The 23,059-nt window shown below is 39.9% G+C and overlaps 1 pseudogene; it reads left to right on the forward strand.

Moving 5' to 3' along the window:
• The first annotated feature begins 8,696 nt into the window (after positions 1 to 8,696).
• LOC148019402 (pyridoxine/pyridoxamine 5'-phosphate oxidase 2 pseudogene) lies at positions 8,697 to 9,167 on the forward strand (annotated as a pseudogene).
• Positions 9,168 to 23,059: the final 13,892 nt, after the last annotated feature.

Raw genomic sequence — 23,059 nt, forward strand, 5'->3', positions numbered from 1 at the left:
ATAAGTAGCTTCTTCCCTTGCCCTTAAGCTGTCAATCAATTGATGTACTTCGGGAATCTCCAACAAGCTACGATACTCTATCGATTGAGCCTGTAATTGCTCACTTGTAGATGCTTCATTAGTTGTCATCTTTACCTTCTTTTTGCAAGGATCGCCTTTACTTTGAGAAAAGTAAAGAGACCTGCTATGATACCACTGTTATAGAATTCGAGATACACGCTCGATTTTCTTATATACTTAAAATATATATGGCAAATATTATGTTGGCACAGAGGGAGAATAGATGAGAGAAAAGAAAGATGTAGAGATAGAGGTAGAGAAATTGGCAACACACTAGGGACTGGAAGATGAGCGAGCCCCCCCTCCCCTTGTGGAGTTATATTATTGACAAGGAGTAAGCTCCTCCGTTCCACATAATCCAGTACTTACTTGTAGATCTTGGAAACAAGATCACAGTTCCTTGCACGGTATACAATCGGCTAACACTTGCACAACTTGGAACTTGGCACCTTTTGATCCTTCTTGAGTCTCCTTCTCTCCTACACAATATGTGTAGGGCTCTCCTCTTGGCGCTTGATTTCAGCAGAGCTTCTGCAACATTTGCACCTTCTCTTCTCCTCTTGGAACTTGATTTCAACAGGGCTTTCACATCACTTGATTTCAGCAAGGCTTCCGCTGCACTTGCACCTTCTCTTCTCCTCTTAAATACATGCAAAGTGATGCTTCCTTCCCCTCTCTCTTACACCCAAGGAGAGCCTCCTCTTTTATAGGCTTTCAAGAGCTTCTCTTATTAGAGAGAGAGTTGAGTTGATCTTCATGCAAGATGTGATTGTTCCACTCTACAGCACTAATTTCGAGATATCTCTTTGTGCGTTGTTTGGATGAAAAAACGTCCAACACGAAAGTTGTAGATGTCGCTGTTTTCGATAATTTATGCGGCCCATTTTTAAAGATCATTTTCTATTGTGAGATATTTTAAAAATGGATTTTCCCAAAAAAATAGATTTTTTAACTGTACTCTTAACTTGTGGTCCATGCAACCACCTTGAGTCATAGATCAGGAGAGTTTATTAGATTACCTTGGGCCTTAACCTTAAGATTGAATTCCACACAAAAGCTTGTGTCATTTTAGACCTTAGAAAAAGAAAATCACTTCTCTCCTCACTTCCAGAGGATCACATCTCTCGTCTTTCTTAGTGAGAGAATTTCCTCTCTCGTCTTTCTTAATGAAAGAAAAGACCTTAAACCTTGGCTTGTAGGGGAGAGGATGACCCCAAATGAATGCAATGCTCATTACACACAAGTAAACATTCCCAGACACCCCTGAAATACATATATACAATGCTAATGCACTTCCTCTTCTTAGAACTCAATCCATCTTCATTTATATGTAACTCCTTGGTTCTTTTGTACACTCTTACACTTGGCAAACACTTCTTTCCCCCTTCATAACTTGTACTGCATGTACTAGATATCCCCATCACAGTGCTCTGATCACCCCATTAAGTGATGCACTAGGAATACTGGTCTCTAAATGGTCTCATGGCCATGCTAGATCATCAACAACACTTAAAGAAAAGTGAGTCATTAATTTATTGACATGAATTTATTAAATAGAGAATGCATAATAAGAAATCAATTTAGTGACACCTGCCTTTGATTGATTACAAAGTGGTCTTTCTTAGGTGGGTATTAGATTGATGTTAGGGCTTGTCCACGCTTCCTTTGTGAAGTAGAACTCAGATTCCCATGTTCAACTAAGTCCAAGGTTTCCCACGGGGAGACGGGATGGTGATGTGCATGGATATGAATTTCAGTCGACTACTAAGAGAACTCCTCTGGGTTTTTTGTAGGAGGCACATTACAAGAGACAAGGGTGCCCGTGAAATTCCAATTCTTCTAGCAATGAAAAAAACAACCTACTATAAGGAAACTAATGATGATGAATGAAAGTGATGAAGAAGGAACCATGCCAAAGAAGGACAAAAGCTCAAAGGAATGATAAATTAAACATCATAAAGCTAAAGACAGCCTCGTATTTATCCATTTGTACATTTGTACTATAGTTACATTACCTTTGTATATTTGTACTTCAATTTTGTAACCCAAATATAATAAAATTTTGGGATCCTACTTGCACATATGAATTCTCTATAATGCTTATGAGTGTTTATTGAAGAATACCTTTGGAAAACAATATTTGCAAGTAAGAATGAGTTTGAAATTTTCCCTATATTCATGGTTCAAAACTCAAAATGCTAGGAGGCAAACATCTCATGCAAGAGAAAGAGCAATCTGATCTTCTTCCAATCATAGTACCATTGATTTTGAACTTATTTTTAGGATTTGTATTGTCTAGAATGTCCAAGGTATCTCTTACATCCTTTAGACTCTCGTTAGAAGTTACATTAATCTCTTTTGCTTCTTGTCCAATTTCTTGCACCTCCAATTTTAATGGAATACAATCAACATTAGAATCTAAATGAATCCAGGTACCATATCTAATTTTGTACCTCTTATAATCAAAACTCGCAATAATAGATTATCGAGATATATTACAAGATATAGCCAAAGATTGAGGACATACCTTGCACCATATAAAATCGCCCTTGTGGTCACATTCCCTAAATTTCCAGGATAGTCCTAGAACATTGTCCAAATCCTCCCTTTGAAAACTTTCTACTTATCCATGAAGTCTTTGTTCTCTATAAATTTATTGTTTTAAAACAAGATACAAAGGCATGTAAGGGTACAAACCATGACAAGCATATTCTTCTCGAGATCCATCCAAGAGTCATGGCCTTTTGAATGTCTTCAGCTATTCTAAGTTTAAAGCTCTTTATTAGGAGTCTTCCAATTCAAGAATGCAAGGCTTGGCAATGGTAGATCCTCATGATGTCCATACATACCTTTGCTTGATGGAACCACATATTGTGCATAATATATAAAAATCCTAACTTTACTAAAAAAACCTATGGTTTGATCCGTAATATAGATCATGCATGCAAATTCTTTATGAATTGCATAGAATGTGTCAATAAAACTCTCCATGGGGGGCTGCCATTTGTAACTTGTTGATGGTGGAAAGATATCTAACACTATATATGCTTTAACAAAGAAAATTATTCACATACAATATTCAACTCAAAATGAAACTTACAATGGCTTTGTTAAGAAAATGTTAATTTGGATGCAAGTACATCTCCTTCTCTACGTAAATGTGGTGCATCAGAGCAAACTACCCTTTTGTTGTGATTTTGAAACCAATGATATATCCCTTCTAGTAATACTTGATATCCTCTCGTTTCATTTTCTTCACCTTGTGAGAGCCTTTCCAAGATGATAGCATGGTAGCCCAATCATTTATACTAAAGATTTTGGGCTCCCACTTTCCACTTGCACTTTAGTTAAAGACAATGAAAGAGTTTATTGAATGAGAAGGATTCCTTGTGGATGCTATATAAGAATGGGAGTATAAATAATATGCAAAAGAAAGAAACTTAGAGAGGAAATGTCAATGAACTCAAAATGGATGTTAATGAGGCTAATGAAGATACAATGGGTGTCAAAAAGAATATTCAAATGCCCATCAAAAGCTATAAAATAGATAGTATCAATTGCATCTTGTTTTCATTTTATCTTTTGTTATCTTTTATTAGCTTTGGGAATACTAAAAGATATCACACTTTAGAGATCCTGGCTAAAAGGGAAGAGAAATCTACAAAATGGACTCTACTTTATCCAAAGTAAAGGAAACAATTCTTGCACACATGGGAGACTCTTATTGACCCTTTCTTTAATGCAATGACTAACAAAAGTGTCATGCTTGACAAATTTTGGTCCTAATGGGGTTTTTTTCTTTCTTCCATCTATCTTGTCTCTTTCCTTTGAATCCTACTAGTTAGTGGCTTGACACAAACTCTCCACCCCCCCTCTCTCTCTCTCCCTCCCCCCCCCCCAAACATTTATAAACTCAATGTGAAAAGCCACGTCCATATTTGACCAGATTGAAGATCGTATGTATGTAGCTGATGATGTCAAACTGAGAGACTATGAACTTCATCTGGACGTATGAGATGTTCAAATAGAAAGAGGCCATGACTAATGCTTTGGAAAAGGTCATCTCAACAGTCTAGAAATTTGATGGCAAAAATATTACCATGTTCTTTTGTCTTTATACAGAAAAACTTGAGATGGCAAGGGTTTTGAGAAATGACATGCCATGATATCTTTATAGGGTTGTAGCCCAAGAGTTGAGAACCCAACTAAATGAAATGTATGCAAATAATTGGTACATTTGGGATGCATTCAAAAGTTCCTTTAAAGAATAATATTATCTTGAAGATTCTAACTATGTGACTAAAACTACTTTTTGAGAGTGGATTTCCAAGCCTGCAAAGGCACTCACAACTACAGAATTACAAAGAGAGTTTGAAGATAGTATGACAAATTGAGCACTATAGAGCAATTGATGTTGGAGATAGAGAATGTTCTTTTTTACTTATAGAATGTGGATCCATGATTTCAGATAAAATTTGAGAAACTTGTTGAAGATGGTGCCATAATGCAAGGATTAAAGACTTATTAGATTAATATGTAGACAATTAACTCCAAGATAGTCAAGAGGCAAGTAAGAAGAGAAGAGTTGATTGTGCCACAAGCTTTGGCTACTATTGCATGGCCTATGCCTTTACCTAGACCATAGCCTCCTACATCCACTTCAGCACTAGTAAAGGATGAAGTCATGGATGAGCCTATAAAGAATATAAGAGACCTACAAATAAAATTGGCCTAATTAGAAAATCCTAGGAGAGCTACTCCTTTGTAGACATCACCTAGGAGTGAATAACACAATTTTAGTAAATTTGGAAATCTTTCAAGTCATATTATTCATTACTTAGAATATTGGGACTCTAAAAGGACATATTAAAGTTCCCCAAAGCTATCATATGACACATCATTTGAAATCTTATGAAAAATGGAATCTATTGAGCTATTGAGCAATAAATTTGGAGCAATTGTGTGAGAGTTATAGCAAAGAGAAAGTTTTGACCATGAGTCCTAAACTTGTGGAAAATTCCCAAACTCACTAATAGTGTGTTGAATTTTTTCATAAACATATGTGGTGTAATAGCACTGAGCATGACTACAAGAACTATGAAGCTTTAAGAGATGTTGTGAAGAATAATCTAATTTTCTAACAGGATGGAAAAATATGTGCTAGTGAGATAGGTTAGCCTATAGCCACAAACTTTGGCAAAGGGTGGCATGAAAAAGATTTTAGAGAATATGGTTGCACGGGTAGCCCATGCCACGCTAGATGCTATAACAACTTACGAATTGCAAATTGAGAAGAAGTCAAAGGGCAAGAATAAAAAGCTTTCGACCTATGCCTTGAAGAAGACTACAAGTGAGGGTAAGGTGCCTCAAATAGAGTTGTCTAGTATAGGCCAAGCTATTAGATCACTTGTTGGATAGGATTCCCCTATAGATACCTACTCCATTTATGCTTACCTGGCCAAAAATTAGAACATAAAGATTATTGTTGGAGAGAAAAGAGAGAGACATGACAAGAATACTAGTAGTTCAAAGAGAATAACTAGAAGGGGTAAGCAGTCTACATCTCCTACTATAGGCTTGAGCTGGAGCAAACTATGGAAGATCCCCAAGGGGTTCACCTATAAGAAATCATCTATATAAAGTATGTTTACAAAAGATATTAAGAAATACCATTTTTTTACATGCTATAAGGCCTTAAAATGACCCCATTTACTTTACTAAACTTTTAAAAAAAAAAAATTGTAATTAAAAAATCCCTTTTGTAAATATAATCCTATAATTTTACTAAATATAATACCCTTTCTTTTGAACTCACATGGTATCTTACATGTTCTATAAGGTGGACTCCCTAGGGAAAGATATGCAAAAGAATGGTAAAAAATAGGATCCTAAGCCAAAGAATCAACCATGATATAAACTACTCTTAAGAGTCAATAACAATAAATTTGAAGAAAGTGTTGAAAGAAAAGATTTTGAATAGCAAGGTTCACTCTAGTTGAGATACTTGGGATTGCAAAGTGGGAGTTTCATGAAGAAATCATCGGTATTATAAGGAGAAAGAGGTAGTTTGTGGGTGAGCTAACCTAAGCCATGATTCTGAGTAAAGAGGAATCTATCATGCAGGGCATTCATATTGAGGAGTTGAATGAAAGAGTGACTCTAATGATGTGACTACTTGGCAGCGTTGCAAGATGTAAGAAGACAATGAGGGATGTATAGCTTGTACAATACACAAAGGATGAAGTATCTAATATGGTACCCCACATTCATTACTCTAGGAACCATTGGTCTGGAGTGATTATATTGATGAGGCAATGGTTAAGATCAGTGAGCTAGAGACTCCATGCATTGCTTTGATCGATCATGGTAGTGAAATAAATGTCATGGCGTGGAGCTTATATAAGCATGGGAAATGGCCTATATATTGATGTGGATCATGAATGGTGGATGTGTGCAACTAATTGATGCCAGGAGGCATATTTCACGGTGGATTCCATGCCATGGTGGATTCCGTGAGGTTTTACGGTGGATTCTGTAAACTTTGTTGACCGGGGCTCATACACAAAGTGGATTCTTTGTGCGAGAAGTTGATGGGGATGCCTATCCTTTTCGGGCATTTCATTAATTTAGTGTGTACATGGGTGATTCCATAGCGGGTGATTCCACAAAATACATATTAAATTAATAAACGTTTATGAGTTTAGAGTGTGCACTCGTGATAAATTAAGGTTAGGATTGATTTCTAACCAGTTGATTTATTTACGTAGCTGAAGACAGCTAGGTATTCACTTTTGTCGGTTTAACTGTATTATTTTACTAACGATTGTGAATGCTTCAGTTGATGTGTAGAGATAGCAGCAGTGGTTGGCGGAGGAAAGCATTGGAGGATAGCGTGTATTCGAGTTATCACTTATATTTTGATGAGCACATACCTTAGGCATGGTGCCTATATTTTGTCGCGCCTATTTATTAAGGTGTTGGATATTTATTTATTATTTTGTATGCGTATGGGCGCACGATTATGATATTTGTATTTGGACATTGTATTGGGTATGCCTGACTCTTTTAGCACCCGTCCATTAGATTTATTTCTATTTTGTGCTAAAGCAAACTCAAAAGCCAAAAGCATGCTATTTTGTAATTTGGGCTATTATTTGAGCTTGAAGATAATTAATACATAAAATACATGCTTTGTGGAGCGCTGTCGTGATGCTGCGCATCTGAGTCGTGAACACCTCCATTTTTGTTGTGCATTTGTGTTAATTTCTGCATGTGATTCATCGTTTGTGTGGCGCATTTTAATAAACTACATTCAATGTATGTATATATTCCCTTAAATGTATTGCATATTCGATGCTTGTAATAGGAAGGAAAACCTATCCTACCCTTTGTAGACCGTCCTGTTCGTGGGAGCATCCGAGACTTGGGGCAAGCTTACAATGAGTCCTTCACTGAACCAGATGGTAATCAGGACTCTAGTGAAAAGGTCCCTGATTTTGTTGAGACTATGATATACTGTCCAAACGAGGCCGTTCGTATGGATGGTCGCTATGCATTAAAGGAGGAATTCACAAATGGGAAGATAGGGAGCTAAAGATAGTGGATAAATATTCGTATGGCAAAAAGAGGGGGAAAAGGAGGATTTGAATGGCTAAAGGGGGGGGAAAAAGTTCAGAAAATTCAGGACCTCCCCGTGCTCGAAATGGGAGAGCTAATTTTGAAATGGCGGTTGTTATTCTTGGAAAAGGAGGACATAGGAGCAGAGGATTGGAGAGGGGAGGGAGCCTGTGTATAGAAAAAAAAGAAGGGCCCCAATTAGAGAAGGCTCTCGGCCGCTTCTCCCAATTGTCTGGGAAAAATACGTTCAACACTACTCTGCGCCCCCCTGGAAGGTTTGGGCTCGAGCTCCAGGTCGTGTGGATCTTATTGATGAAAACATTGACTAAGAGGGCTACTCTGTTTTACCCATGGCTATACGATCCTTATCAGGAAATTGATCTTCAAAATTTGACTTTGATGTGTGGTCAATGATCACAATCAACACCTCAGACGGGCAATTGTCCTTTCCTGGAAGCACACACACTTACCAATGGAGCTGCGGGACATAGCCCTCTCCCTCATGCTGTGCGCCATACGTAGCATTTGTGCAGCAGTTACCTATTCTCAAACAGAGCTTGCACGGTTTTACGAAGCAGGTCTTTATGAGAACCTCCTCCAGGACTGAATTGCTTTATTGGCCTATGAGCATCCTGCTGAATCTCCAGTAGGGTATTTGCTGAAACAAGGGCAAAGGGAAACGGTTGCTGATGCAGTCAATACAGCAATTTTGATGACTGATCCTTCATGTGTGTCTCCAAGGAGTTCTCAATCAACTTTAGAAAAATTGCTTCGTCAGCTTACTGCCTGTCAAACAGAAAAGTGGACTCTGAATAGTGGACAGGGCGGAGTGTTCAGCCTGCAGCGTGCTTTGAGAGGAAAAGATGGTCCTTACTGAAGGCACACGTTCTTCTGTAGCTCATCACAAGTTTCTTGAGGTTGGGCCTCCATAAAACTTTATTCGGAGCAGTATCTGCTTCTAATCTTCTGACAACACAACTGCTGAGTATCTAATCATGTACTGATGGAGATAACTCTGCGAAAGAATGGCGGAGGTGGCTCCATGGAGGCAACTGCTGTCGAGCTCCTTGAAAGCCAGTTTCCATCTGAAGCACTCCTCCTACTTTCAGCTGGCAACTGTGAGGCCGGATGGAAGCCCTGCCAAAAAGACGGTTGTCTTTAGAGGTTTTGTGAAAGGTATGGACATGGTCCAGTTTACAACTGTGCATCGAAGCAAGAAGATCGAGGATTTTCATCATAATCCCAGAGGCGAAATTTGCTGTTTATTGGTCCTTCACCAGCAATTTCATTGTTAGAGAACAGTCTTGTGTCTGAGGCCCAATTAAACCCTTCTGATGGTCCAGTAGAAACTTTCTGTCTGATTACACTCGACCCAGAGGAGGTAGACTACCTCAATTTGAAAAAGAATCAACGAATTCTTTTCAAGTGGACGCCAACAACTCCAGAGAGCTGTGTAAAATGGAGTCAAGAGTATGTCAATCCTTGAAATTTGCAGGAGTTCCACTGGACGATTGTGTTAAGATGTATACTCCACATGGATGAAGAATGCTGTTCCAGTCACATGTGAATCAGATGATAAATGTAACTGGTCACTGATCTTTGTAAGACAATCAAATTTGAGGCTATCAGTGGATCCATTAACACCCATAATAATGGTTGGACTGGTTTGGCACCTTTCAAGTTCTGATGAGGTAGATACAAGAGTGTGCCCTATATGCCATTATGAATTGTATCTCTCTACAATAAGTTTCAGTTTGTTGCTGACTTGAGCAGTATACATGTCTGGAACCTATGCATGCACTTATCTTATGCCTTATCCGTTGAACCTGAAGTTTGATCAAGCTATATAAGACTAAGTCCTGAATCTGAATGTATTATTTGATGCCCTGAAAACCAAGCTCGAATGGTTATTGTAAATCAATGGACAGATTGTCATACTTTGACATTTATTTTAACTCTTCTCTTGTAAAGTACTTGACAAGCATTATAGTGATCTTTGGCGTCAAATATTGAGATTTTCTTGTTAGCTTCATATCTTGCTGTACCTTGAACCCAGTGTTCTGCAGCTCTTGCACGATCTCTTTGACATTTCTGGTGAACCCGACGTGAAAGTGCTGCATCATCAGCAAGATGGGAGACTCGCAAGAAGAGATGACAGATGATAATGTTATGAAGAACCTGTTTCAGTCATTTACCATGTATATGCAGCAGCAAGTGCATGCAAAACGTGACAGTGATGCTATGGATGCTTTGAAAGTTGTCCAACAGGAGATGAAGCAGTTTAATGGCCAGCAAGTGTCAACTTACCTGCATTTGTATGGAGAAAAGATGAAGTTTTTTGGTGTTTCTCAAGATGTTTGGAGCCGCTACTTCTTGCGGATCGTGGTGCGCGCTCTTGAAGGTCGAATTGCAGAAATTCAAGAGGCACATGCAGGTTGGGCTGAATTTAAAAAGGCATTAAAAGATGAATATTTCCTGGAGGATACAGGTCTTATGAATCGCAGGAATTTTTTAGCATGGGTTTCTATGCCTAATAAGGGACTTTCTGTTACCGCTCTTCTGCGAGAGTTTGAAAGCCGTTATGATCAGTTGGATGGGACTGAACAGCAAGCTTTGGAGATGCAGAAAGTGGAGTTATTTTTGCAAGCTGCAGATGCTGATTTGCAGGAAAAGTTGGATGATCTTTTGGAAGATCAAGCTACTGATTCAGGTTTAAAGACTGAGTGGAGACATGTTATTGATGATGTGAATGCTCTTGTCAAGAAGCAGCGCAGGAGAGTCAGATTGCATCGAAATACAGGATCAGTTCCTGAGAAATCCTTGGAGACTTCTTCTTCTACCCCTGCTGCTACTTCTTTGCCTAAGCCTACTCCTCCTGTTATGAATCCACCAGTACCTGCTGCTCCAATGCCCTTATCTGTAGATGATGTTATTAAAGGCTTGGCGGATTTGACGATTGAAGCAGTCAAAGCTGAAGTTGGTAAGTTAAAGGAGCAACTTATGTCAGTACCTGCTGTAGCACCTGCTCCAGTGACTGCTTTTCCAACTGGTCAAAGAAAAGGGCGACGATGTATTTGGTGTGATAGTACAGAGCACCAACACTGCAGAGATTGTGATGCTTTTCAGGAAGCACGAAAGAAGAATGTAGTGTTCTGGGGACAAGATGGGAAGATATGGCTGACAGAGACTGGCGCTCCTCTTGACACGAACTTTGGTAAGGGAGGTATGAAGAAGCTTGTTGATGATATGGCTGCGCGATCAGCTTATGTGAGTGTTAGAGGAGATGCTTCAGCTTTTGGAGTCCAGCTTGAGCAGAAATCTGATGGAGACTCTGCTTTATGGTCTTCTGCCTTGGAGATAGCGAGAAGAGGGAAAGTTCAAACTTCTACTATGACTTGTGTGGGCTCTAGCATCCGAGGAGAAACAGGATGGGATTCTCCCGTTGACAGGTATTCTATTTTTGCTTATATTGCTAAAACGCAGGGTTTAGATGCCATGGTTGAGGAAAAGAGAAGAAGAGATGAGGAGGGTCCTAGCACCTCCAAAAAGACTAGAGGGGGTGACTTTGTTTCACCACCTGTTACAGCTCCACCTATGTCAAATTCTCCAATTCAAACAGGTTCTGATCAACCGATGGGAGATAAACAGAAAGAAAAGAGGCAACCAAGAAAAGAACCAGGATTCAAGCTCTTGTCAGACCTTGATATGCAAACGGATATGAGTAAGATTTTTCATGAAAGAATTTTGAATAGTGAAGTCACTTTTACTGTTGGAGAGGCTCTTGGGATTGCTAGAAGAGAAATACAGGATCAGATGCAGGATCTTTTGCGGAGGAAACGACATGCGATGGAAGGACCTGCTTTACAGGGATTGTGGCATGGAGCTCTTGGAGAAGAGCATGATGATGCAGTGATGGTTGAGAATGCTTCTGTGGAGAAAATAGTGCAGCCTATGCAGTATGAAGATGATGAGTCCCCTATTCTCATTCCTCGCAGCCATTTTTCACGAAGTCATTGGGCTAGAGCAACCACTGAGACAGTGGTAAGGATTGGAGAGAAACAAATTCCCTTGATTGCTTTAGTTGATCATGGTTCTGAAATCAATCTTATTGCTCGAGGTGTTTATGAGAGTGGCAAGTGGCCTATGGATGCAGAGCATGGCTGGCGCATGAGAGCCGCCAATAATACTTCTGGTGATATGTATGCTGCTTGTCCGAGTATCAAAATTTCTATTGGTAATGTTGAAGAGGATTATCATTGCTTTGTTCAGGATTCATGCTCTTATCCGATTATTCTTGGACAGCCATTCATTACAGAAGCAAGAATGGAAACAAAAGTGATGGATGATGGATCAGCTTATGCGCGGATACACAGTAAAGATGGTATGCGAGCTGTTCAGTTTATGACTGTTGGGGTAAATCATCCGAGAAACAGGGACTCCTTGCGTGAGGCACCACTACCTGCGAAGGAGTTGGATTTTCATTAGGTACCGCTGTCTTGCGAGACGCCAGTGGTACGGAGCGGAGAAAAGAGGAGATCTCGCCTCCTGGTAGCCAGTCTTTCTCCAATAACTTTGTTGGGTTTACTTCAGATAGTTCGGTAAGCTATCAGAAAATTTCAGATTTGCCTAGAGCTGCCAGGCAGTACATTGGTCGTAAGGAGAAAGAGTTAAAGAATGCAGGTATCTTGCAAGCAGAAGAGCATGTGGATGGATTGTATGAAGGGATGTCTTATGCAGATACATTGTTTGAGATGAGTGCAATGCTGAAAACTGATGTATGCAAGGGTTCAAAGATCATACCTGTGCAAACCTTGGATATGTTTCAGGAAATTTCTGGTTTTATGCTGCAAACAGAGTTAGAGGCTGAGAAAACTCAGCAAACTGAATTTATGGCTGATCTTGATCAGCTAATAGAATTGCAGAGGGCTGAATCCATTCAGCCAACAGAGTTGAATGCAGAAAAATTTCTGCATACAGAGTTTCAGGATGCATCTATGCAGTCCATAGAGCCGAGGGCTGAATTCATTCAGCCAACAGAGTTGAATGCAGAAAATTTTCTGCATACAGAGTTTCAGACTGCACCTATGCAGTCCATAGAGCTAAAGGCTGAAATTTTTCAGCCAACAGAGTTGAAAGATGCTGAAAATTTGCAGAAATTGCAGCAAAGGAAAGAGTGCTTGAATGATGCCAAGGTTGACACAAAATATAAAACAGTTGATAAGAAGGTTAAGCCGGTTGCAGGCCCGCTTCCTTCTGATAGTGATGAGCAGATTGAAAAAGCTATGAAGCAGCCTATGTTGAGGGATCCTGCAAATATTGGACATAAGTTTACAGTTGAAACTCTTGCAGAATTGAAGATTGGAAATGATGATTTTTTGCTTCCAGTGGAAACAGAATGTTTTAGAGAGATGCTTGGACGTCATGGTAAGGCATTTGCTTTCTTTCCACATGAAATTGGCTGCATTAGTCCCGAATTGGTTGCACCTATGGTCATCTTCACTGTTCCTCATGTACCATGGAATATACGTCCTATACCTGTGCCTAAAGCACACTTGCCAAAGTTGTTAGAGTTGCTGAATGAGAAGATTAAAATGGGGATTTTGGAACCCTCTTCTGCACCCTATTCTAACAGGTGGTTTACCGTACCAAAGAAGAATGGTACTTTGAGATTTATTCAGGATATGCAGCCCGTGAACAAAGTGACAATCAGGAATGTGGGTACAGGTCCAGTTGTGGATGAATTTGCTGAGGCTTTTGCAGGACGAGCCATCTATTCACTAGGTGACTTGTATTCAGGTTATGATCAGTTTCAGCTTGCCTTGGAAAGCAGGGATATTACTACTATGCGGACACCTATTGGTCTTGTGAGGATGTGTACCTTGCCACAAGGTGCTACAAACTCAGTTGCTCATATGATGAATGCTATGCATATAGTTCTTCGAGACTATATTCCGCAGTATACCATGCCTTTTCTTGATGATGTGCCTATTAAGGGTTGTGCAGAAGAAGAAAAGAATGAAAGTCTTGATTTGCGTGGATGTAGACAGTTTGTGGCTGATCACTTGAATGCTTGTGAGCAAATATTGACACGATTAGAGGAGGTAAATTTGACACTTTCAGGGCTGAAATCTGTCTTTGCTGTTAATGAAGTCATTATAGTTGGGCATATGGTTGGATATTATGGCAAAAAGCCTTCTCCTGCGAAGGTGGATGCCATAAACAGGATTGCAGAGTATTGCTCAACTACTTCAGAGGTGCGGAGATTTGTGGGAGCTTGTGTATTTTACATGATTTGGATTCCTCATTTTGCTCATATTGTAGATGTTCTTTATCAGCTGCTTCGAAAGGGGCAGAAATTTCATTGGGATGAAAAGCATTCAAAAGCCATGCGAAAGCTCAAGAAGCTGTTGCAATCAGCTCCTACTCTACGCAAGGCGGATTATCAGTGTGGACGGCCGATCATGTTGACAGTTGATACTAGCCCTATTGGTATAGGTTGGGCTGTGGGACAGGATGATGCTGATGGAAATAGGTATGCTATCCGCTTTGGAGCTAAAGTTCTTAATGAGCGACAAAGGAGATATCCGCAGATCAAAAGAGAGTTGTGGGGAGTAGTCACTGCACTGAAGTGTGATAAAGGGTATTTTATTGGAGCTTCAGTTATTGTGGAAACAGATTGCTTACCTTTGCTTGGCATGATTACTAGTTGCTCGACTCCAGATATAGCGATGCTTCGATGGATTGCTTATATCAAATCATTGAATCCAGAATTTCGACACATAGCAGGGAAAGATAATCCAGTTGCTGACATGCTTTCTAGAGCGAGATATGAGGATGAGGAGTCAATGCTTGCAGAAGATGATGAGACAGAGTTTGTTACATTTGTCCTTACTCATGATTGTCATGTATCTACTGTTGAAGCTTTAATTGAAGAGCTTTATGTTGATGAGTGGCTGCAAATTGGACAGTATCTAAGTTCATTGACTCGAAGAGCTGATTGGACAGATGATGAATTCAAGAAAATCAGAAGGAAGGCTTATGGGTATTTCTTGAAGGATGGTTTACTTTGGAAGCATCCAAGAAAGAGAGGAGGTTTGCCCTTGAGAGTAGTTTGTGATGAAGCGATGCAAATACAGATTATGCGAGAGTTTCATGAGAGCTCATGGGCTGGACATAGAGGTGTATGGGCTACCTATGAGAAAATCAAAGAAAGGTACTGGTGGAAAGGGATGTATAAAGATGTTTCTCACTTTGTGGAGACTTGCAGGGATTGCCAGCTTTACTCTATAGTGCGACATCGTGATGAGTTGCATCCGACTTATCCACTATGTATGCATTACAAGTGGGTGGTAGACTTGGTTACTTTGCCAGTGGGACTTTGGCAGATGAGATATCTTGTCTTGGCTAGGGAGGATCTTACAAACTATGTTGAGGGTAGACCACTGAGGACGAAGACCACCGCTACAGTATGTAAATTCTTATTGGAAGAAATATTTTGCAGGTATGGATGTATAGGCAAGATTACAGCTGATCGTGGAGAGCTAGATGCTGATGAAGCTAGAGAATTCTTCTCACGGCTTGGGATTAAATTGGCTCTTACTACTGCTTATAATCCAGAGGGAAATGGCAAAAGTGAAAGAGGACATCCGCCTATAGTTAAAGCATTGGCAAAAGCTTGTAGAGGTCGGATTGGAGATTGGCCGAGATTATTACCTTTTGCATTATGGGCTGATCGCTCTACACATAGTGTGACTACTGGGTACATGCCTGCGGAGTTGATGTATGGGCAAAAACCTGTCATGCCTACTGAAATTTGTGCTCTCACTTGGAGTGTTCTTCCTTGGCATGAGAATTTATCAAGGGAAGAGTTGTTAACCCTTCGGATTCGTCAACTAGAGAAAAGGACGGAAGATGTGCAGCTAGCTGTTGACCGTTTGAAGGCAGCCCGTCTCAGAAATAAGGACAGGTTTGATTTAAGGCATCGCTTGAGGCCTAGAGCCATAAAAGAAGGGGATTGGGTTCTAGTCTACGACAGTAGTCTAGAAAATCAGCATAGTAGCATGAGAAAAATGGTTCAAAGATGGTTTGGACCGTATGAAGTGAAAAAGGTTTTTGACAATGGTACCTATGAGCTGGCTGAATTAGATGGAACATTATTGAGGGTGCCTATTGCTGGAAAACGAGTCAAGATTTTCAAGAGAAGAGAGGATGAAGAATATGCACTTGAAGCATTGACAGAACAAGAGCAGGTAGATGAAAGACAAGCTGAAGAGACAGAAAACATAGATGATGAAGCCGATGGAGAAACAGGTCCACTAGAATCAGAAGATGGACTTGACCTGTTTGTGGATTTGAATGATCCTGGATAGTTGGCACATCCGGAGGATGCGCAGGTTTAGAGGGGGTGGATGTCGTATTGCTGCGCATTCGAAGTGTTTAAACCACCCAAAAGTTGTGCATGGAATTTGGTACTTTGTACATACTTAGTTGTTGTGATAACATTTATTTTATGCGTATAAGTATAGTGGGGAGGAGTTGGAGACAATGTGCTGTTTACATGGGCGCCAAAGATATGGAACAACAGGCTTCTGTCTTTAATCCAGTGTTGGATATGGATCCGAGGCTAGTTGTTGGTCTCTTTGACCTTCCGAGAGACGTAGATATTAGTATATTTGTTCTCCGTTTTTGCGGGGAGTGTGAACTCGTAAGGTTGACTGACAAGAATGCCTTAGCTGTATTGCTCCGAGTTTTCAGATATTGTAAGAGCCGCAACTGCAATACGACGAGTGGATCATGCTTCTGCATACAGTGGTGCTGTATGAGTATTTCTGTCCACCTCAGGATCAACCGCCCATGGATGGGGTTCAGCTGAAACTTGGGTAACCATAAAAGGCTCGGCACGTAGGAGACTTGATTCGAGCTGGTGTGAAGATGCTACTAGGGGAAGTTCTAAGGAAAGAGAAAAAGAAAACTAAGAAAAGAGGGAGAGGGATATTTTTTGAAAAAGGGAAGAATGGCGGGCTGTGTGGCGAAAGGGGAGGAGGAGAGCTCTAAATGAGGAGACGAGGGAGGATGACTGGGGGCGTTACAGCAAGAGAAATGAGGCTTGAAGGATGAATGTAATATCTTGGAATGCATCAGTGATTGAGAGAGGAGCCTTATCTTCATTAATGATTGAGCCATGAAGAATTCTCTCCCCTGCACGATTGCCTCTTGCCAGTTTTACTTCTTTCGGTTGTTTTTCTTCTGGGTCCTGATCACACACAGCAAAATTTCTGATTTTATAAAAGCAGATTACAGAGGCTTGGCGATTTATCTCTTGTCTGATCAATGCTGGGGGCTCTCAGTCTGTCGGAGTCTAGGAGAGTAATAAAAGGCTCTGTCTGCGAGAGAAGAACGAGCTTCTGATGGGAGAAAAGAGAGCGTTGCCTTCAGCAACATCGACAAGGCTTGAAGGTCGTGTGTAGTATCATCGAATGTAACAGATGCCGAAGTTGCAAAAAGAGAGTCTAAAATCCATATCCGCCAAGAGCTTCAGATCTTTGAATTCCAGGCTTTAGGATGTCGAATGTGGTCCTCGAGTTTGTAGATATGGCACCCTGGCTTGGTAGCACTGAATGCCATCCGGAAGATCGTTGCACATGCAGAGCAGTTGCAAAACATCCTTTGTTCAAAACCATCATCTGTTCATAAGGCCGCAGGACAATCTACCATCTCATCAACTAGGGAAGCCATATTCGAGCAGGAGCAAAAAAGCAATCTCAAATTGGTGCTAAGTCTCCCACACTCGAACTACTACACCAAGATTTATGCTAGACATCAATCACGCGAAGGGGCCATGAAGAATTCTCTCCCCTGCACGATTGCCTCTGGCCTTTCGTCTCGAGGGCTATTGGGTACACCATAGTCGCTGCTTCATCGGCCGTCAAAGTTCCCCAAATCTATCTAATCCTGAAGAATCGCAGCGTGAAGGGCCTCAAACCCGTATCTTTCAAACTCGAAGTAGGCGGTCTGCACAAGACACGCTGGGGAAGAGGCAGTCGACGGATACATTGTTGATCGATGGAAAAACGAACAAAAAGCACAGATGTAAAGTGGAATCGACTCGCGCTTGCTGTGAGACAGATTATGGTTGATTTCTAGGCAGCTCAGAGATACACATTCCCCTCATTCCTTCATATTTTTCCCCTCTACAATTATGATTCTGAACTTGCACTTCAGCGCATTGTGTGTCTCCTTTCCTACTTTGCGCAGGTGCTTGATCTGACAGATGGAGAGGAAGTGGTATCTTTTGAGAGGCATACGATTGCTGGACCATCTCCTGATTGGGCTCCCTTGATGTCAAGATCAATGTCGGTCATGTCGGGGTCTTTACTGAAAGTATGGAAACATCAGATGCTGTAGGCTTTGCAAACTTTGCAAACAAGAAATTGCACATCCATAAGATTAAATCTTCCGCCACATAGGAGGCAGTACTGTTCAGTATATGACCAGAGGCCTTTGTTGGTATTTTGATTAGTGAAGAAATGTTGGACATAGAGACCATAATAATCAGAAATGTGAGGGGTTTCTGAGAGAATGAAGGGTACTCAAATACATTTCGGTTCACAGGGTTTTATCCAAATTTGAGAGCATTTGACTTTGTGTCCATTGATGCTACTACACATATGCATTTTACGAAGTCTAAGGTAGACAGGGACCTGAACAAGGCCTATATTGGCTTTCTGGCAGCATTTTTTTTTCACAAAGTGTGAATTGCAAGCATGCTGAAGACACATCTGCGAATATGAATATTATAATTACAGGCCTGGGTTCAGATTATACTAGTCTAGGTTCATTTGGAACTGTAGATGCCTTTGCTGAAAAACTGGTAAATAGTCTTGACATGGAGTTGCCATGACCTGGAGTGGGTTTATGCTATTGTAGAACACTACAGACCTTCATGGAGCATTGCTGAATATGCATGAGGGCTGAATCTGGAGTGGTGCTATGCTAATTAAGAACTTTGCAAGTTTTTTTTATGAAGTGAATGATCTAAAGGATTTATCAACTGGCACCCTTTGGGCTGAATGCAGTAAAACTGAACAAAGAACAGAAACATAAAAGCTCTGTTTCACTTGTTAAGTGAAGCAAGCTCTAAGGAGTGCACTCCATAAGACAGAAATGATGCAATAGGTCTCAGCAGCTAACCTGAGCTGTATATATGTCTGAAGCCAATGATCGAACTTGTCAGAAGACTTATTTGTTGATCCTGGAATTTTAACAAGCTGGATATGACTAAATTCAGAATCTAATTGATTTATTTGGTGCCTTGAAAACCAAACTCTTATGATTATTGTAAAGATGAGGACAGATTGTCATACTTTGACATTTATTTTGACTCTTCTCTTGTTATAAAGTGAACTTTGGGATTCAATTTTTGAGTTCTTCTTGTTAGCCTCATTTCTTGCTGTACCTTGAACCCCGTGTTCTGCAGCTATTGCACGAATTCTTCGACAGCGCTCACACAAGGCATGGGGGGAGATTGTACCCAATTGGTCTCTTGTTCATGTCGTGCATGATTTCTACCTTGAGTTTTGTGCAAAAAGTAGAGTTCTTTTGTTCTTGGGGACCTTCCGGCATTCACTACGCAAGCATACAGCATCTGATCTGTGCACAAGTGGTATCAAGCGAAGCTGAGATTGAGAGCTTCCAATCGCTACCCATCTTGTGCGAAGGCGGAGCTTCTGGAATGATCGAGCTCTACAGTCAGTCTCATCGCGAACGGTCGATACGGGTGGATTCGTGGCGGTCAAGAACCTCTGTCTACAGCCTTTGATTGCGAAGGACCAGCCTGGGGAAGCGGAGGACCACAAGGAAAGCTCCTTCTATAAGTTGTTTACTTCTCAAGAGTTTGACAGTAACTCCATAGCCCAAAAGCTTCAAAGCTTATTTGATAATTTAAAAAGCTTAATAGTAAGCTTAAAAAGCTTACTTAACCATCGTTTTTAAAATCGGCGCATCAGGATGTGTTCAGCGTGATTTCCGCCGCGGCTGAAAAAATGGCCCCCCCTAAAAATCGTCGTTTGCAAGTAGACTAAGCTTTAAGCTTAGTCAAGCAAGTCTAAAGTCACAACAATCTTCAAGTTGATCAAGTTTCATAAGTTTTGCAACTTTGTAAGTCAGTCAAGTCACCAGAAGTCAGAACTGACTTATGCCAAAAACTCCCATAAGGACTAATCCTGCGTAGAAGTATTGAACTGCAAAGTTGTTCTTTGGAAGACTCTGTTCGCATACGCAGACTTGCTAAACCAATTTTAGCATATGTAGAAGGATATACGCATATTTTACAAAGATTTCAAATCCCGCAACTGCAAAAGTCGAAGACCGTGAAAGCCAAACAAAAATCTATAAGCCTTGTACACCCGACTTTGAGCTACGCTCATCCCGCTAATTGGATTTTGAGAGTGTGAGGTCTTTTGAATTTTTATAGGATGACGGAACAAAATATGGATGATTTAATGGCTGAAGGTGATCTTCCTGAACCTACGATGGAACAAAAGTTAAATTTAATTATGATGCAGTTGGATGAAGAACAAAGAGCCTGGCAAGCCTTGCAAGTTCAATTGGCCAATTTACAAAGATCGACTATCGAAAAAGATGGACCACAACCTGAAGATCTTATCCGATGAACCATCGATGCGACTCTTGAAGCTCAATCCATCCACAAAGAAACAAAGATAAGTAAAAGAAATTTCAAATTCCGTACTTTCAATGGCACTCGAGATGGAAAGACTGTTCTTGCATTCATTAGTCAGTTTGATGATTACTTTCATGAAGAGACATACGCTGAAAAATATAAAATCAAGTGTGTCACTAATCATTTAGTGGATAGAGCATCTCTTTGGTGGACCGTGGTTCGTAAGAGCATAGATTGTCCCACTACCTGGGAGAGTTTCAAGAAGAAGTGCAGAATTTCCTTCCTCCACAATTCCATGAAAAAGCCATAAAGCAATGGGACCTTCTTCAGCAAAGAGATCGTGAGCCTATTTCTCAGTACACCGAATGCTTTTGGAATGCCTTACTCCAACTATGCATGCTTGAAGATGTACCTGAAGCGACTCACAAGCGCAAGTATATGTCTGGATTACTTGGGTATTACTACGCTAAAGTCAATATGTTCAAGCCTGCAACTCTTGAAGATGCAATTTCTTTAGCTCATGACACTGAAGACAAGCTTCGAGGAAGAGACAAGCATCCACACCAATTTCAAGCAAATGGTAACTATGGTTCTAAGCAATTCAATTCAAATTTTAGAAGATTCAATCAAAGTCGATTTTCTTCATCATCTTTCCGTAAGTCTTGGACAAAACCACCTGCTTTGCCATCAAATACCAATCAAAACCCTAAGCCATCTTCACAGCCAAATCCTAATATTCCTAAACTTCTTGCCATTGCAAACAATGTATCTAAAGCCAAACCTATAGTGTGTTACAAATGCCATCAACGTGGACATCTAGCAGCCAATTGCCAATCGAAGAAGCCACCTGTCCATATCAATTATCTTGGAGCAATGGAAGATGAAGAACATGAGGAAATGCCTGACTTTACGGAAGATGAGGACGACATTACTACTTCTTCGGATACTTTACCAGGTATGCCAACTCCACATTCTTTGTTGACAATGAAATGTTTAGTGCATGGAAAAGAAAAGATTATTTTGCATGATGATGGTAGTACACATGATTTTATTTCTGCAAAGTTAGTGAAATAATTGAAATTACAAACTGTTCCTACCCATTATTGCATTAAAGCAGCATTCTTAGGCACAAGGTATAATGGAACACAAGAGGTGCTTGATTTAGAAATTCAAATTGGTGAATACACTGAAAGAATGAATTTTCTAGTTGTACCATTACAGTCCAGTGATATTATCCTAGGTATGCCTTGGCGTCACCAGCATAATCCTGACATAGATTATTCCACACATTCAATTAACATTCATTTTCAAGGAAAAAATATTACATTGTATGGTATGCATGCATCTAATGCTTTCCCACTGCTTACTCATACTCAAGCTAAACGTGCATTACGCAAAAGTAGTAAATCTTATCTAATTTGGGTGAATGAACTTCAAGCTAAAGAAAAACATATGTACCTTAGGCATAAAGAATTCCTTGCACAATTTAAAGATTGTTTTGCTAAAGATCTACCACCTGGACTACCTCCTTCACGTCCTGAAGACCACAAAATAGATTTAATTCCTGGTACACAACCACCTTGTAAAGCACCATATAGGCATAACCAGATAGAGCAGAAAGAAATTCAAAATCAAGTTGAGGAATTATTAAACAGAGGATTAATTAGACCTAGTAGTTCTCCATTTGGTGCACATGTTTTGTTGGTAAAGAAGAAGAATAATACTTATCGTATGTGCATTGATTATCGTGCCCTAAATAAGATTACTGTAAAGAATAGATATCCAATTCCTAGGGTCGATGATCTTATAAAAAAACTACAAGGTTCTACCATATTTAGTAAAATAGATCTTAAATCTGGTTATCATCAGGTGAGATTAGATAAATCTGACATATTCAAGACTGCATTTAGAACACAATTTGGTCATTATGAATTTCTAGTGATGCCTTTTGGATTGACTAACGCACCTGCTACATTTAGTAGAATGATGAACTGCATATTTTTGAAATATCAGCATTGTGTTATAGTATTCTTTGATGATATCTTGGTATTCAGTAAAAATGAGAAAGAGCATTATGAACATCTATCTTTGGTTTTCAAGTTGTTGAAAAATAATCAATTATATGCTAATCCGGAAAAGAGTGAGTTCTTTCAAAAAGAAATTGAATATCTAGGTCATATTGTGTCATCAGAAGGTATTAAGGTTGACCCTAAGAAGATACAAACAATATTGAACTGGCCTATACCCAAAAATGTGCATGAGTTACGTTCTTTTCTAGGTCTTGCTAGTTTTTACGAGAAATTTGTGCGAAATTTTTCATTACTTGCTTTGCCTTTGACTAAACTTTTAAAGAAAGGTATTGTTTATCATTGGTCTGATAAACAACAGAAATCTTTTGATTTAAACATGCATTGACCCATGCTCCTGTATTACAACTACCTCATTTTAATAGATCATTCTTTTTAGTAGTTACTCATGCTAGCGGATCTGGAATAGGAGCCATACTTATGCAAGATAATCATCCCATAGCCTATTCTAGATGTAAACTGAAACCATCCAAACTTAAATATTCCACATATGATAAAGAATTGTTAGCTGTTGTACAAGCTTTAAGACAATGGAAACATTACTTAATGGGTTCTGAGTTTATGATTAAGACTGATCAACAAAGTATTAGACATCTCCTTAGTCAACCTCAAATAT

Source organism: Lygodium microphyllum, chromosome 20, assembly GCF_053477565.2.
Source record: "Lygodium microphyllum isolate KBCC chromosome 20, Lygodium_microphyllum_v1.1.10, whole genome shotgun sequence".
NCBI classification, from domain to species: Eukaryota; Viridiplantae; Streptophyta; class Polypodiopsida; order Schizaeales; family Lygodiaceae; genus Lygodium; species Lygodium microphyllum.